Source organism: Pagrus major, chromosome 10, assembly GCF_040436345.1.
Source record: "Pagrus major chromosome 10, Pma_NU_1.0".
Taxonomy (NCBI): Eukaryota; Metazoa; Chordata; class Actinopteri; order Spariformes; family Sparidae; genus Pagrus; species Pagrus major.
The window spans coordinates 20,773,674-20,788,519 of NC_133224.1; positions in this window are offsets into that span (position 1 = coordinate 20,773,674).

Consider the following 14,846-nt stretch of genomic DNA (forward strand, 5'->3'; position numbering starts at 1 on the left):
TTAAACGTGTTTGTAAAAGAATAACTTCTCCCGTGAGTTTATTGCTGGAATACCTCCAATAAGGTGTATATTCTACAGAACATATACATATATGCATGTCACAACAATAGAAACATGTCCTTGCCCTCCCCCTTGTTTAGTTGGTACTTCATATGGCAAATCGCAATACTCTGCCACTCCCTGGGAAATAAATAGTCTCTTTCTCTCTAACTGAACTCGGATTACATGTTTGATTAACCCAAGCTTGTTTTACAGTATCTACCCACAGCATCTTCATTGAGCTGCAAACATCTCAAAGAAGCAGAAGCAACAGGCGCTCAACATTGATTTCATTTTCTTCTGACCTGGTTTCATAGCCGATACTGTTCGTGCTGATCTAAAAATAAGATTTTCTCTCTCTCTCTCTCTCTCTCTCTCTCTGTCTCTCTCTCGAAGATAGTCAATTCCATGTTAATATACTGTAGCTTTACTGCAGATATCCATGACAGTTTGTGACGAAATGAAGTTTATAACTTGCAGTGGCCCGACCTTTTGCTTCCTCGAGTGATTGAGATGAGTGACACGTCAAGCTGGTCGATAACCTTCCTCTTTCCCTCCAGCGGCTGAGCAATTAACCAGCAGCACCAGATGAAGACAAGAGATCATTAGGGAGGCTAAGCCCTAACGATCAGCTCGGCATGTGTATGTGTGTGTGCTTGTTTGCTTGCTGTCTGTGTTTGTGTATCTGCTCTGATGTCAGTAAATGTGTAGGTTGAGCTGCAATCAACACGGGAAATCATTAGACCCAGCTCTGCTCCTCTAACTCCAGATACTCTCCATTGCTACACTCCCTCTTGATGCAGCGCTGGATCTGATGCGAAGTCTACTCGGAAATTCATTTTAACTTTAGCATTTAAAGTAGCAGATGAAATGCATAAAACTGCATCAGGAAAGCGAGGATGAAAAATCTGCCTGGTATCCCGCAGGCCCATTCAGTTGCATTTTAATATCGTAGGAAAATTCTAGTTTCTCTCTTTTCAACACCTCTGGGATGCAGCTTCAGCACATTCACAGTCTGTCTGTCTGTCTGTCTGTCTGTCTCTGATCATGTCTGTACTGTCAATGTAATTTGTGCTCCAGACAAACCAGCTCTGGCCCTCCACTAAGCCCACAACAGCTGCCAGTCTTTGGGGTTCCTGGCCCTGACTTACCCCCTCAAATCCAGGTTGCCTCCAGTGAATCCTGAGAACAAGAACCGGAAGAGGGTGGATTAGTGGTGTCAGAGTGAGAGTTACAGGCACCTCAAAAGAACTATCAATTTGTAGCCTCAATTCACATCCATGCAATTGAAGATTTGTTTTTTGGGCGGTAAATTTGAAAGTAAAATCTAAATAAGCTGAGCTATTTAATCTCTTTCTGTGCCTCAGCTGCTTGTGCTCGAGTTTAAAGGGCACGATCTTCTTCACTTTGAATTCTATGCAAATTAAGTTGTGGCACAAGCAGCCTCTTCAACACCAATTGCGGCGCTTTAGATGCTAATCCACCGAGCCCAGCACCATTAACTCAAAGAGGGCTTTTATAACGGAAGTGTTGCCTGATATGATCTGACCTCAGCATTGCTCAACCTCCCCGTAATCAGTTAGATGGTTGTGATTGTGCATTGTACTACACATGTAACACAGGAAGTGAAGTCTTTTAAGGATTACGGTAAAGCAACAGTGAATGGCCATAAAGATTGCTTGAATTTAAATGTACCAGAATAATTTAGGAAAATTATATGTGACACCTGCACATCTAAAGATGCTGTGAACATTCCTGTACATTTTGTCAGTAATGTACTCCAAGTATAACAATACTAAAGAAATGTAACTTGATTGTTTTCCGTTACTTTTGGATTGCCTCAATACCAAACGTGTACAAATAAAGACGAGAGAAAAGAAATATATCAATTAGATGACTTGTACTTCATCTTAATAACGAGTGTGTCCGCTGCATGAATACACACTTGTGTAGCCAGTTTCACTCGAGACCTGAATGATGTTGTGTGAGACTTGTTCAGTGTTGTCATGTGTGCACATGCGTATGGTTACAGAGATCAGTCTTTAATTTTGAAATTGTAATCCTGTTGGTAATCCCCCTTTTCTACTGACTGAATCCGTAATCTAATTACATCTTTTTTTCCTGTAACATTACCGGAACAAGTTACTTTTTTTGTATCCTGTTGCATGTATCTAGTCACTCCCCAAGCCTGCTGCCCTGCATGTTTTAATGTTTCCCTGCTCCAACACACCTGACGACTCTGATGATGACCTCAAATGATCAGCTCGCCATCAAGCTCTGCTGAAGCCTGATAACAACCCTTTCATTTAAATCAGGCGTGATGGGGCACATAGGCATTTTAATACTTTTTTCAGAGAAAGTAAAGTTCTATATCTTTTTTAAAACATGAAATACTAAGATAGAAACATATTCAAATGGGTGTCACTGTTTTAATCAACATAATCACACTGTCAATGAAAACATCATCATATTCTCTGTAATGAAAATAAAAGCGACCATTAAGATCTTCACGCATCAAAATCAATGAAGCTTTTCCTGTGACGGGATATCACAGACGCTAATGGGAGACATGAGGTGATTAACTACTTAATATCGTAAATTAACTTTAATGACCGTCTGATCTGTATCACAGTCGTTGGGGAAAGTATTACTGCCTAATGTTACTGTGGTATACTGTGTTATACCAAACAGACTCACTGCAGGTGCTTTTTTTACATGCGGAAAAAATTAAAATACATCATTATGGACAGCTGAAGACACACACACACACACACACACACACACACAGAGAAAGAATGATAGGGATTCAGCAAAAGGTTAAGCTGGTGATTACAATGAGCTTAGCCTTAAACATGGACAGAATGTAATATGTACGGAGCAGTGTCTGTGTGTGTGTGTGTGTGTGTGTGTGTGTGTGTGTGTGTGTGTGTGTGTGTGTGTGAGAGAGAGAGAGAGAGAGACTCTGCATAATTGCCTAAGTGGTTACGTACTCCCTATCCTTCTTAAGGTCATTTTTTGATGACAGAGATTGTGTCTCTGTGTGTGTGTGTGTGTGTGTGTGTGTATGTGTGTGTCGATTCTGTCCCTTGTCATGCAATGCAGCTTCTTGGTAAGTGAGTCATGTTGCGTCAGTGTCGACAATACACCCCTCAACTGTTGATTTGTTTATTTATAGTCATTCGGTGAAAATATAGGAATACCATACTTTATTGTTTTGCGTTACAGTTTGTGTGTGTATGTGTGTGTGTGTGTGTGTGTGTGTGTGTGTGTGTGTGTGTGTGTGTGTGGAGTGGAAAGTCCAATGGAAAGACGTGATGAAAAGACTGACAAGAGAGAGAAGGATGAGACTTGAGTGGCAATCGATTGAGGATATACGAACTCTGTGGTTTTACAACATGGCAGGAGTTGCTGAGGTCAGAGATCATGGCTGTGTGTGTGTGTGTGTGTGTGTGTGTGTGTGTGTGTGTGTGTGTGTGTGTGTGTGTGTGTGTGTGTGTGTGTGACTGATGGCTCTCCATGGCAGGCCCCCACTGACCACGGGGGGATGTGGTGAGAGGGGCGGAGAGTGCAGGGTGGCTGGTAACAAGAGCTGCGTCTGAAAGATGATGTGGCGAGCGAGAGGAGAGGATGTTCTGGGAATTGCACAGGGAGAGAGAGAGAGAGAGAGTGGTCGAATGAGAGACATAAATAAAAGTGGAGGAACACGGAGAGGGAGATGCTGAGAGAGATGGTGATGGAGGGAGAACTGGGGAGAGAGAGAGGGACAGAGGGGGTGGTGTGGGGGAGATCAAAAGGAAGTTTTTCACTCGCTTCGTCTGTCGCCTCGGGCTGTAACACGTCTGTTAACAACACACGAAACTCGCGGCAATCTCACACGCTCACGCAATCCTCTGTGTTCACATTTGGTCGCTCCCTTGATCTTCCTCTGCCTTCCTCTCGGCAGAACATTAGCCACACCTTCCCTCTGTCTCTGCAAGCAGCAGGGGAAATACAGGCCGATAAAGATGATGAGGGCCAGACTGGACCTTCAATGTGAGAAACAGATCATTTTGCTTCGAGATAAACCTCAACAGCAACTGATTCTGAAGAATTCAATTGCTCACTCACACATTTCTCAAAACATGTTAAATAATACATTTAGATACACAGTCACGGTCATGGTATGGGTTCTCTACTGTGTCTCAACTTTATTCTGACCAAGGAAGAACCAACCAGAACCATGGGCTGGATGTAGTGCTGCTGATCCTTACAAAAATTTAAAGGTGTAATATGGGCAGCATATCACCAGATTATCAGCTACCTGCTGCCAACTGTAGATTCCTTTAGAGAGTTAGCTCAGCAGATAGCGGTCCTGACTGCTAGCTCGGAGTGGTATTATGAAAAAAGACAGGCTAGCTGGTTAGCATGCTAACTTACATATACATGTACTTCTTTGTTATGTCAAAACCTTTATTTCCACACATTTTGTTGATAATTCTAATTCATTTTTAACTGTTTTAAACTAATATTATTACATATTGCACCTTTAAAAAATTTGGATGTTGATTCTTCATGTCTGAGTGTCCTGTTGATGTTGGACTTCCTAAACATTGAAAGCTTGTTGGGAGAACATTACAGTAAGGTGTGCAAATCTGGGTACTGTGATTAAATTAAGTGTTCATAAAGCTATAAAGCTTTAATAAAGCTGGTGAAATAAGACATTAAACATATCTTTTCTTTGTTTATTTTAATGAGTAAGTGTTACAAAGGATTAAAAAAACTTCCCATTCTGTTTTATTTATGCTTTACACAGCATCCCAATTGTTTTGGAAGCGGAGTTGACAGATAATCCTGTAATCCAGATAATCCTAACATTTCCAAAAAGAAGTTTGGTATTCTCAAAATAAAAAAGAGGTTAGCTGAGGTAAATGTTTTCCAGTTAGCCGATGTGGTTGTATTTTCTTTCATTTCTAGATGACTTCTGGTTCTGCTAGAGCTGTTATCTCAACCAGGAATGGCAGCTGGTTAGGATTCCAACCAGTCTTTGATGAATGTAGATTAAATAGAGAGCACTAATAGTTTGTGTTATAATTTAGTACTGTTGAATGTGATAATATTCATGCTAAGAGTGCTGACTCTGTATTTAGACCAGCATGAAGTATAACTGCATACAGCCCCATATGTTCAACTGCCCACTGTGCATGCTTTGATAGCCAATCCATCAAATGTGTTTACGCTCTGAAGGCCATTCTTCCATCTGAGTTTTTGCTCTGTGACCAGATGGAGACTTTTCACCCCGTCTTGCTCTCTCTCTCTCATTGTGTCTCATGCGCTGTGGTCTCTGCATGCGGACGCCAACAGAGAAATCAAGTGAACCCAAGAGACCTTTCACTGTCATGACTGACTATGGCGTTCTGTGAAAACAAGGGATGGACCTTCACAAGTGGGAGTTGCCAGTGAAAGACAAACTTATCAGTGCAGTTGTGCCAACATTTTCCTTCCACGTTCATTATCTCACGCCGCTTTCTTTCCATTTCTTTTCTCCTCGCCAGGCCGACAGAGCGAGACCGCTCGGGCTGCCTGCGGTGTCCGCCCCCCTCAGACTCTGCTTCCCTGCTCCATCAATCTCCTGCCTCCTGCTCCACATTCCTCCTCCTTCACTTCCAACTTATCTCCCCTCAATTTGTTATCCTCTCTCTGTCTCTCAGGCTCTCCACCACCCTCCTCCTACCTTGGAACCACTACAGTGCTCTGTTGCCATGACAGCGAAGGTAATGTTGAGGCAAGGGATCAGCGAACCTGTTTTTAACCTTTTGTTTGTGTGCCTAAATGACTCTCTCTCTCTCTCTCTCTCTCTCTCTCTCTCTCTCTCTCACACACACACACACACACACACACATAGATACAGACACACACACACACACACACTCCAGCCCCCAGGTGGTTGTAGCTTTATAGGCGCCGTCTCGTAAACCCAACAGAATCTTGTTGTCTATCTTGTTTCTCAAAGGTACCTGTGGCCTTCATGCTGTTGCTATGGCAACCAATATGGATCCTTTACTTGGTCCTTCATTGGTTGAAATGCCCCAGGTTGCGTTTCTTGATTGGCTGGAGGGGTGGAGGGATGCAATTCATTAACAACACCCATAAATATGTTTGGTAGGATTTTGTCTGGAAGAGGTAGACAACAGTGCTGAACCACATTCTGTATTAAATTTTCTGTATTCTGTATTTCAACCTCACATCGACCTCAAATATTGTAAAAAGAAAACTGGTATGACATGAAAACGTTCACTAGTCCACATTGCCTTACTTGACAGTATGTTGTGTGGTTAACTCCATATGTCTACATTATGATGGTAATAAGTAAAAACATGAACTTATATTGTTGTTCATTCAATATTTCTGTTTTAAGCTCCCATTTCCCATCATCCCCTACATCAGAGGCTGTTAAACTGTCAAGTGTGCCTACGTAGAGGATGCCGGAGAGTTGCATGAGGGGACCGCGGAGTAATGAGACATGAGACAATGGGCACGGTGAAAGAAACAGATCCATGCAGGTGTTCTAAAAACAACAATTTAGTGACTGTAGTTTGGCCTGCTGATTCAGCCCACTCACAGTCAGCAGTAGTGCAAACATTTTCAGATTCAGTGCAGATCCCCTCTACACATGTAGGATGTTACAGACAAAAAAAATCTCTGAAAGCAAGAAAAGTATAACTACCATGTTAATATCCTTAAAATGGCACTCCTTCTGCCTCATTCAAAGTTCCAAAACATATCAAACTTATTTTTCATTTCACAAGTTTAACTGCTGGACAAAAGATGTCTCCTACTTCAAGTCCATTCTCATTGTATGCGCACTGGAGACTTCACACATCACACTCGTGTATGCTGAACGCTGGACCAGGATTGGCTTCCAAACTATGTGTGATGTCACAAACGGTGCTCATATGCCCGCCTCCTGAAGTCAGATTTTCAATTCTTTTAGCAATGAGTGTTCAAACATCATCCCAGTGTCAAACTCTGCATGTACGTCATCCTTAACGTGTACAAAGCTTAAACATTCAATAATAGGAACAAGACTGGACTCCCGTGCCTCTTATAACTCCGCAACTTGCCTCAGAATCATCACGTTTTTGTATCAAAGTAATCCGGTGGGTCCAGTTTTCTGTACATCCACACATACATTCACATCAGGAATAGCTGTTTATGTCTATAATTTCAGAGGTAGGGTAATGTATAAAATGACTTTAGAAGTGAGCGCTGTGCATATTATGTATTACTGATGTGGACCAAACCACGTTATGATGATGTTAATATCCAAACTGATGTTAAAACTTCATGGACATTTTTATGTATGCTAACAAAGTAGCCATTGTTTAAAATGTTATAATCACCACAGTCTCAGCTTCCAAAAACAAGTGCAGTAATGGATGCTGATGAGTCTTAGAATATGGGCAGCGAACCACATGGGAACGGCTCATTTTTTCACAGCAGCTCGCCTGGAGTTGACGTGAGGACTTCAGCTCTCTATTGCAGTCATATTTAAAAAGTGACAGGCTGTGCCCAGAGCAAACATCTCAGATATCTATGGCCCCCTACGGATGATGCCTAATGATTTCATGATGCCACTGTCGGTGCAGAATGTTTTTATAATCAAGAAATGAAAAGATAAAAAGAAAATCCACTGAAGACATTTATTCTCTATTCAATACTAGAATTCGCAGCCATGCAAAAGTACCAGAGTTTGTATATGAACAGAGGGTTGATAGGTAGATGGTATAGCCAACCACATGGCGTGGGCCGCCCAGAGTCTGTAGACTTTCATTTCATCCAAACACAAAAGCATCTGATTAGTTTCTCCTTGCAGGGTGAGACTGCCTGCTGTTTGGAATGAAAGCCTGCAGACCTTCAGCCTTCTGCATCACGCGGCTGCCTGCTCCATTAACTATATATTCAAACGAAGCATTCAGGGCTCATTACATTGATTAATTAAACGTTGCAAAATGAAAAAGAGTCAAAGACGTTTCTAAAACTAACCCTTTAATGTGCACCGACATTCTGTTTGTCACATGTCAGCCCAAAAGCGATTGTTTGCTCTCATTTAACAATGCCAGCCGTTTTCCCTCTAATGGCTTCAACCTCTAACTAATCTATTTCTCTGCGCTCTCACCACCTGACTAATAGGCAGCCTTCAGTCCGCATTGAAATGAGGTAATTAGTGTGTGTGGGTGTTTATGTGTGTTGCGTTGAAAGCATCAAGACTGAGGCGGAGGATTAATGTTATTGTCGCTTTAGAGTCGATGATCAGGGTTGCTTGGAGCGTGCATATGTGTAGAAGTATGCAGGCAGTATGTGTGTGTGTGTGTGTGTTTGCCAAATGTAAAGGTCTAAGTGAAACATGTTTAATTGTCTGTCGTGAAGGTCTTTCATACAATGACTCATCAACTCCATCCCACAGTGCACTGGGGACGAGTTTCTCCATACAGACAGACAGACAGACAGATGGTTTTAAAGAGGAGCACCGTCAGATTAAAATGTCTCTGGAGCACAGAACAATAATGATTGTGACTCAGAGAGGGCTGAATCTTGCAGTGGAGGTAACTGAGCTGAGGGGAAAATGAGTAAATCATCCTTACTAAACAGAGAGAAGCTTTTATACATAATTACCACGTCTATATTGGGCCTGAAGTGATTTCAATAAGAAGAGATCAATTGGAAGTAACTGAGGTTCGCTACAGGCGAAGACTTTGCTGACAAGACTCCACAGATGTCAGGCATCTTCATTAAATGCGGGTAGTAAGTCTGAAAGACAGAACGAAAGAATTGCACCGATACATGGAACAGCATGAAAGGAATCGAGTGTCTCGAGGAATACAGGCAGAAAGATCAGTGGACAAGGTGACGTCAGAATTATGTACAGTGTGTCAGGAAAGTCAACAATGTGGGGAAGCAGGAGTGATGAAGAGACCTGAGGAGAGAAATAGCAGAAATCCAACCATAAGGGACTGAAGAAAAGGACTTTAAAAAGTTTTGTTTGAAATACAGTATATTAAATGATAAGTTAATCCAAAAACGAAAATCAGAGGTCACTTGAGACGTACTGGACGTACCGCCCTTAGAGGGAATGATTATGTAAAAGCTCAGTTTTCATTGCACAGATTTGTCCGGCTGAGTAGCATCACATGTGGTGATTTACATTTGGTCATGCCATTGGTCTGCGCGTTTCCTGGGATGCTAAACCGCTGCTGTAAAGGCCAAAACAAAACAAAAAAACTGTACCAGTTAGAAAGAAATGCTCCGTCAAAATGATCTAATTCTCAGTAATTCATCAGTTATGGGATGCTCCTTCCTTCCTCCCACAGACCAAAAACATTATGGTCAAGTGTAATCTGTTTATATGTGCAGCTCTGTGATGGACTGGCAACATGTCCAGGGTATACGACTAAAATGCATGATGAGAGAAGCTTTTGTGCCTCACAAAACCACCAGGATAAGTAGGTAAGACTATGAATAGATGGACAGAAATCCCGTACAGTACATCCAAATATCCCCAAATCCAAGTTAAAAGGTAAGAAATGATGCTTTCTACTGTATTCTCAGTTGCTATCTTTTTATACTCCACATAACCCCTCCCGGATCATTGGAAACCAGTAATAAGCTGCATGTAAGGCAGCAAATGCTTTCTAATATGGAGTCTTATGCAACAATGTTGTCATCATTAATAATTCATTGGCCTCCTTTGAAGTTTTGTCACCACGCACATGCCTTCTTCTTCTCTGGCTTTATCTCTCTCCCCCTCTCCTGCTCGTTCTTAGCTGTTTATCCTCCCTCCCCCTCCAGTACAGTGTGCCCCTGGTAGCGATACAACACTGATAACAGGTTATATAAAATATGTCCCTTCACTGCGGTGTTAGTCATGCCTTTTGTTTCTCCTGCACCGCCATCACAACAGAACAAGGGCAAGTGTTCGATGAAATGAAATATTTGATATCTGGAAAATGCTACGGGTACACAAACAAAGCACGGTGTTCATTATGTGTTCCATCACTAAGATGCTTTGGTGACAGAATGAAAGACACTTTACAGATTGGCATCTTGATATTTGAGAAGCAAAAGGAGAAACAGAAATGGCATTACAGCTGTCCATTTTTAAGCACATTGTGATGATTATTGCCAGAAGACAAAAATAATGATGTGATGAATGTCTTTTGGCACAAATAATGATGATAAAGATAAATATTAAATTACTGATTATAAAGAGGTTTTTTTGTCTTATAAAGATATGCATCTAATGTTCTACTTAGTTTGGTAATTGATATTTATATGAAGAAAATATGATTATTAAAGGTACACTATGTAGTCTTGGGGAAGAAACTAAATAAACAAAATGTTTTACTTTGTTTATATTTGGCGGACCCTGCCACTTTCAAACAGTGTTCTGGGGACCTTATTTTCCTCTGAGAGCAGCTTGTTTATCCAGTTATGAAAAAAAATATAATATATATATATAAAAATATTTCTGAGTTTGTGCTATTACCTCATTATTAAGATAAATCTTAAGACTCTGAGTTTGAATTTCTTCTCCAAAACTACACAGTGCCCCTTTAACTGACAGTGTGCTGGTGAGCTTTTAAAAGATTGTAAAATTAAGCCTAAAGGTTGACTCATTTATGTTTTCTTGGGATCCTACTTTTTTCTCTCATGTTGTAATTAGTTCTTCTTTTTATCACTGAGTCACACGAGGACATTATGCTGGACAGCACTTCTTCTGCCCTTCACCTTTAAGCCAACTCTTTCAAGCCGTTAAATGGTTCTCTTTAGTATTCTACTGAAGTCGTCAGGTTTAGGTCTCAATCACTCGTTGGAGCCTTCTCGTCCCAGTTCTGCGCCGCCGTTTCATTATCTGCGAATGACCCTCAGCAATCCACCTAGACGACTGCCTGGAAACCCACACACATCAGCTATTCACAGACTCATCTCACTGTGTCCCGAGTTAACTTCCCCCCTGCTCATCTCTCTTATTTCACTTTACTTTGTCTTAACTTGATATCTAGCATGAGCATGGCGCTATGTCATCCCTGTCCACACCTCCCTCCTTTCCTGTCAGGCTGTGTGAATCTTGTCTCACCTCCTCCTCCCTCCGGCCATCTATCTACTTCCTCCTCCACTTCTGCAGTCTCACTTTGAAAACTTCCCTCTCCTCATTCCCTCACTTCTCTCTGCAGATTGATCTACTGGAGGTGTGCTTCAGAGGAGTAGTGTGCATACTTAGCACTTCAAGCTTCAGATCTGGCCTGCGATCTATTTTATGGTGCATTTCAAAGAGCAGAGGCCATAAGTTTAAAGCTGCCGTAAGTGATTATATATTTATTTTATTAAAGTAAGGGTTAAAAAGTGTTCTATATTCCAACAGTGTTCAGTCAGTAACCCATTTTTCTCCACCTGCTCATGCAGTAAAAAGGGAAAATATATTTTCTTGTATCCTCTGTTAGCATAGTATCTTTATATATACATGTATATAATATTTTAGAGAGAAATTTGTGGAAAAACCCCCAAACATTTAGTCAACCCATATTTCATCATGCAAACTTGTGGGCAAGCTAACCCTCCACCTCAGAAACCACTGGAGAAATTGCAGATTGCAAAGCTAACGAGGCTAACATTAGCCATGCTACAACTGCTTCTGACTTGTTTGTTCATGGTACTATAAAGCCTCCCTACACATTGTTGGCCCAGTTTAATATGGAACAGAATTTTAGACAATACACTCAGTAGGGGTCCCTGCTCTGTCTCTTTGTCAGCAAAGGGGCCTGAAAAACATTAAGGACCCCTGTCTCATACCGTTTCTTCCTGTTAACACAGTTGATTTCCTTTGATTGCTACTAACATTTTTCTTTCAGTCAGTGTGCACACAACTATCGACTTTACCAGCTTAAACATTCATAAAGCTTTATTTGTGGGATCCAAATCTAAATCATTAGTTTTGAACTTGCTAGTGTTTGAGGAAGATTTTAGGAAGGGCTTTGAAAACAAAGTAATACATTTACAAATAGCTGGTGCAACCCAGTTCAGACAGAATACATTTCTTCTCTTTGAATTCCCCTGTGCTGAGTATCTAATTCTCTTAAAATCTAGCCTAATGCAGCTTTTTTGGTAATTAGCAGTGATGTCTCTTTTTCCTTTTATCACTGTAGCAGCATAAAAAGAGTGGGATCATTTAGAGCAAGAGGAATGCTGCTCAGCCATGGTGATGAGAGGCATTAATAAGAACAGAGATATCTCATTTGGTTTACATGCTCTCCTAGAATTTTCCTAATTAGGACAAATCTCTCTCTTTTGCAGTCACACACTCACACACACACACACATACACACACACACACACGGTGTTGTCTGTAGGCAGACACATACATCGCTGTAAGTGATTTGATTTCTGTACCCGACTCTCTGAATCAGATTGACTTGACCTCACTGTGACAGATGTTAGGATCTAGACAGGTTACACATTGATGTACATGAGGGTGTGTGTTTAAAAGTGTGTGTGTGTGTCAACAGAATAAAGTATTAAGATTGTATTGAGGAGAGCAAAGGTCAGGTTCTGCATCACCGAAGGCGCTCTTTGATTAAATCCCAAGGGACTAACTGCTAACAGCCGTTCTGGGCCAACTGTCAATGCATACATATGCACTTATGCATGCTAACATACTGTCTGATGTTAATTCACATAAAGCAGCTTCTGCAGCCGAATCAGTTTATTGAGTCTGAGCAGGATTAGCTTTGAAATAACTATGAAATCTGAAGGACATGAATCTGCAGGTCTGGCTTTGTGCGTGCCTTTTGTGCCAAAGATGTCATTAAAGCACCTGAGTGGTTTCAAAAGGCTGATGAGGTGGTTGCCCTTGCACTGTCTGTCTGAACTCAATGTGGAAAAAAGCAAAGAAAAAGTACACCCAGCTTCACTGAATGGTATGAAAACAGTCATTGTTTGGGCATTATGAAACTGACATTTATTATCAAAAGAAAAAAATCTCTATGGTTCACTTTTATTATTTTCATCTTTTGTTTGGGGGAGATATTGTTTGTGTTTTATTGATTCAGTCATTATTTATTTATTTACTTCTTTTCATACCAACATTTCATCCTTCACTCTATTATATTTTGTCACCTAGTTCCCTCAACATAAAAAGGGTACACACCAATAATTATGGGCTTAATGGAACAGCAGACGGACAGAGACGGGCATAAAAGTGTAATTTAGGGCCTGTTTGGACAAACGCTGGGGAGAAATTGTTTGCAAGTCAATCAATTTTTATAAAGGAAGAGGAGGGAACAGTGTGTGGGAGGTTTGACAACAGGAGTGCGGGGGTTTCATTGGAGAAAGCTAAGATTTGAGCTTTACAGGCGTCATTTTCAAAAATATTTTCAGGAGTGCTCATGCTAAATGATGAAACCTGAACTTAAAGGAGGCCTGGAACGCTTTCTTCAGTATTTTTCCTTTCCTTCAGTGTGTCAAATAGGTTCTTGTGTATGTAAAACAACTTGAAAGTTAAAAAGGCCAAAGTCCACACCTACAGAAGCTCCTTTCTCCCACAGAAAACACATACACTTACATCATACTAGTCATACATTTGCATAATTTATGCCTAGCGACTAGTTTGGCGCGTGAAATTGATTTAGCACAGCTGCTCTGCTGTATGGCTCAGGCGTATGTGAGCTGACCAATTGGAGCAGACTGGGTATTCAGAAAGGGGGGCCCTTAAAGAGGCAGAAGCTAAAACAGAGTGTGTTTCAGACTGAGAATACGGTGCTGAAGCACTGGACAGTATGAGAAAACATATTCAAGTAGTATCTCAAAATAAAATTATGAACCTGAAGATGAGCATTAAATGATTTTTAGGCCACTTGGAGGCAGTACAACAAGTTATAAAGACAATTATCACGTTATAACATTGATATGACGAATATGCTAACTTTTCTGTCTTTTTCTGGAAAGTTTTTTCTGGTGTCCACCGATTTACAGAGTTCCTGATGTAAACATACTGGTAGCTTTGTTGCTAAAGTAACTGATAACTGTTGCTAATATAGCTGTGGTTAGATAGTTAGCTTGCAGCTGTGAAGCCAGCAGCCCTACCTGCTGACTCTTCTCGGAAGCTGTGTCGTTTCGTCCTGTTTTCACTGGGAGTAAGTCTATCCAGGCATAGTCAGAAGAGCTCCATGGTGGGAATCGAACTACATTCAGTGATATATACTGCAAACACCAATCAATAACTGCAGAAGTCCCTCCCTAGCTGAAACATGTAACTATGCTGAAGCAAATAGCACTCCACTTGCCATTTAGTAGGAACATTAAAGTTGTTAGCATTTATGACCAACACAAAGAGCTGAAACATGCTAAAATGCTGAGCAGAGCTGAAGGTCACTACATAGTCAGTCAAAACGGTGGATCTGAGCTGCAGTCTGTGTGATCACCACAACATTTGTTTTTTGAATCTGCTTATTTACTTTCAGTTAGGGTTAGGGTCAGAAATGAAAGATGTTCACCTTCCCAGTCTGCTAAGTATAAAGTCCCAGATTGGAATCACTGACTCAGTGCTCAAAATGTCCTTGAACAAAACACTGTTCTTATAAAGGACGCTAAGTCCTCACCTTAGAGCGACAGCCTTTAGCTCATAGCTGGTTTAATTGTAATTGGTTAGCCAGAGGAAATGAGAAAAAGGAGGATGGTAGTGATGCTGCATGTTGCGCAGGTCTTTTATATTGCTTCAAAGATGACAGCAGAGGTTTAAAATAGAAACCAGTCTCAGCCAGCGACCTCACAGGTCA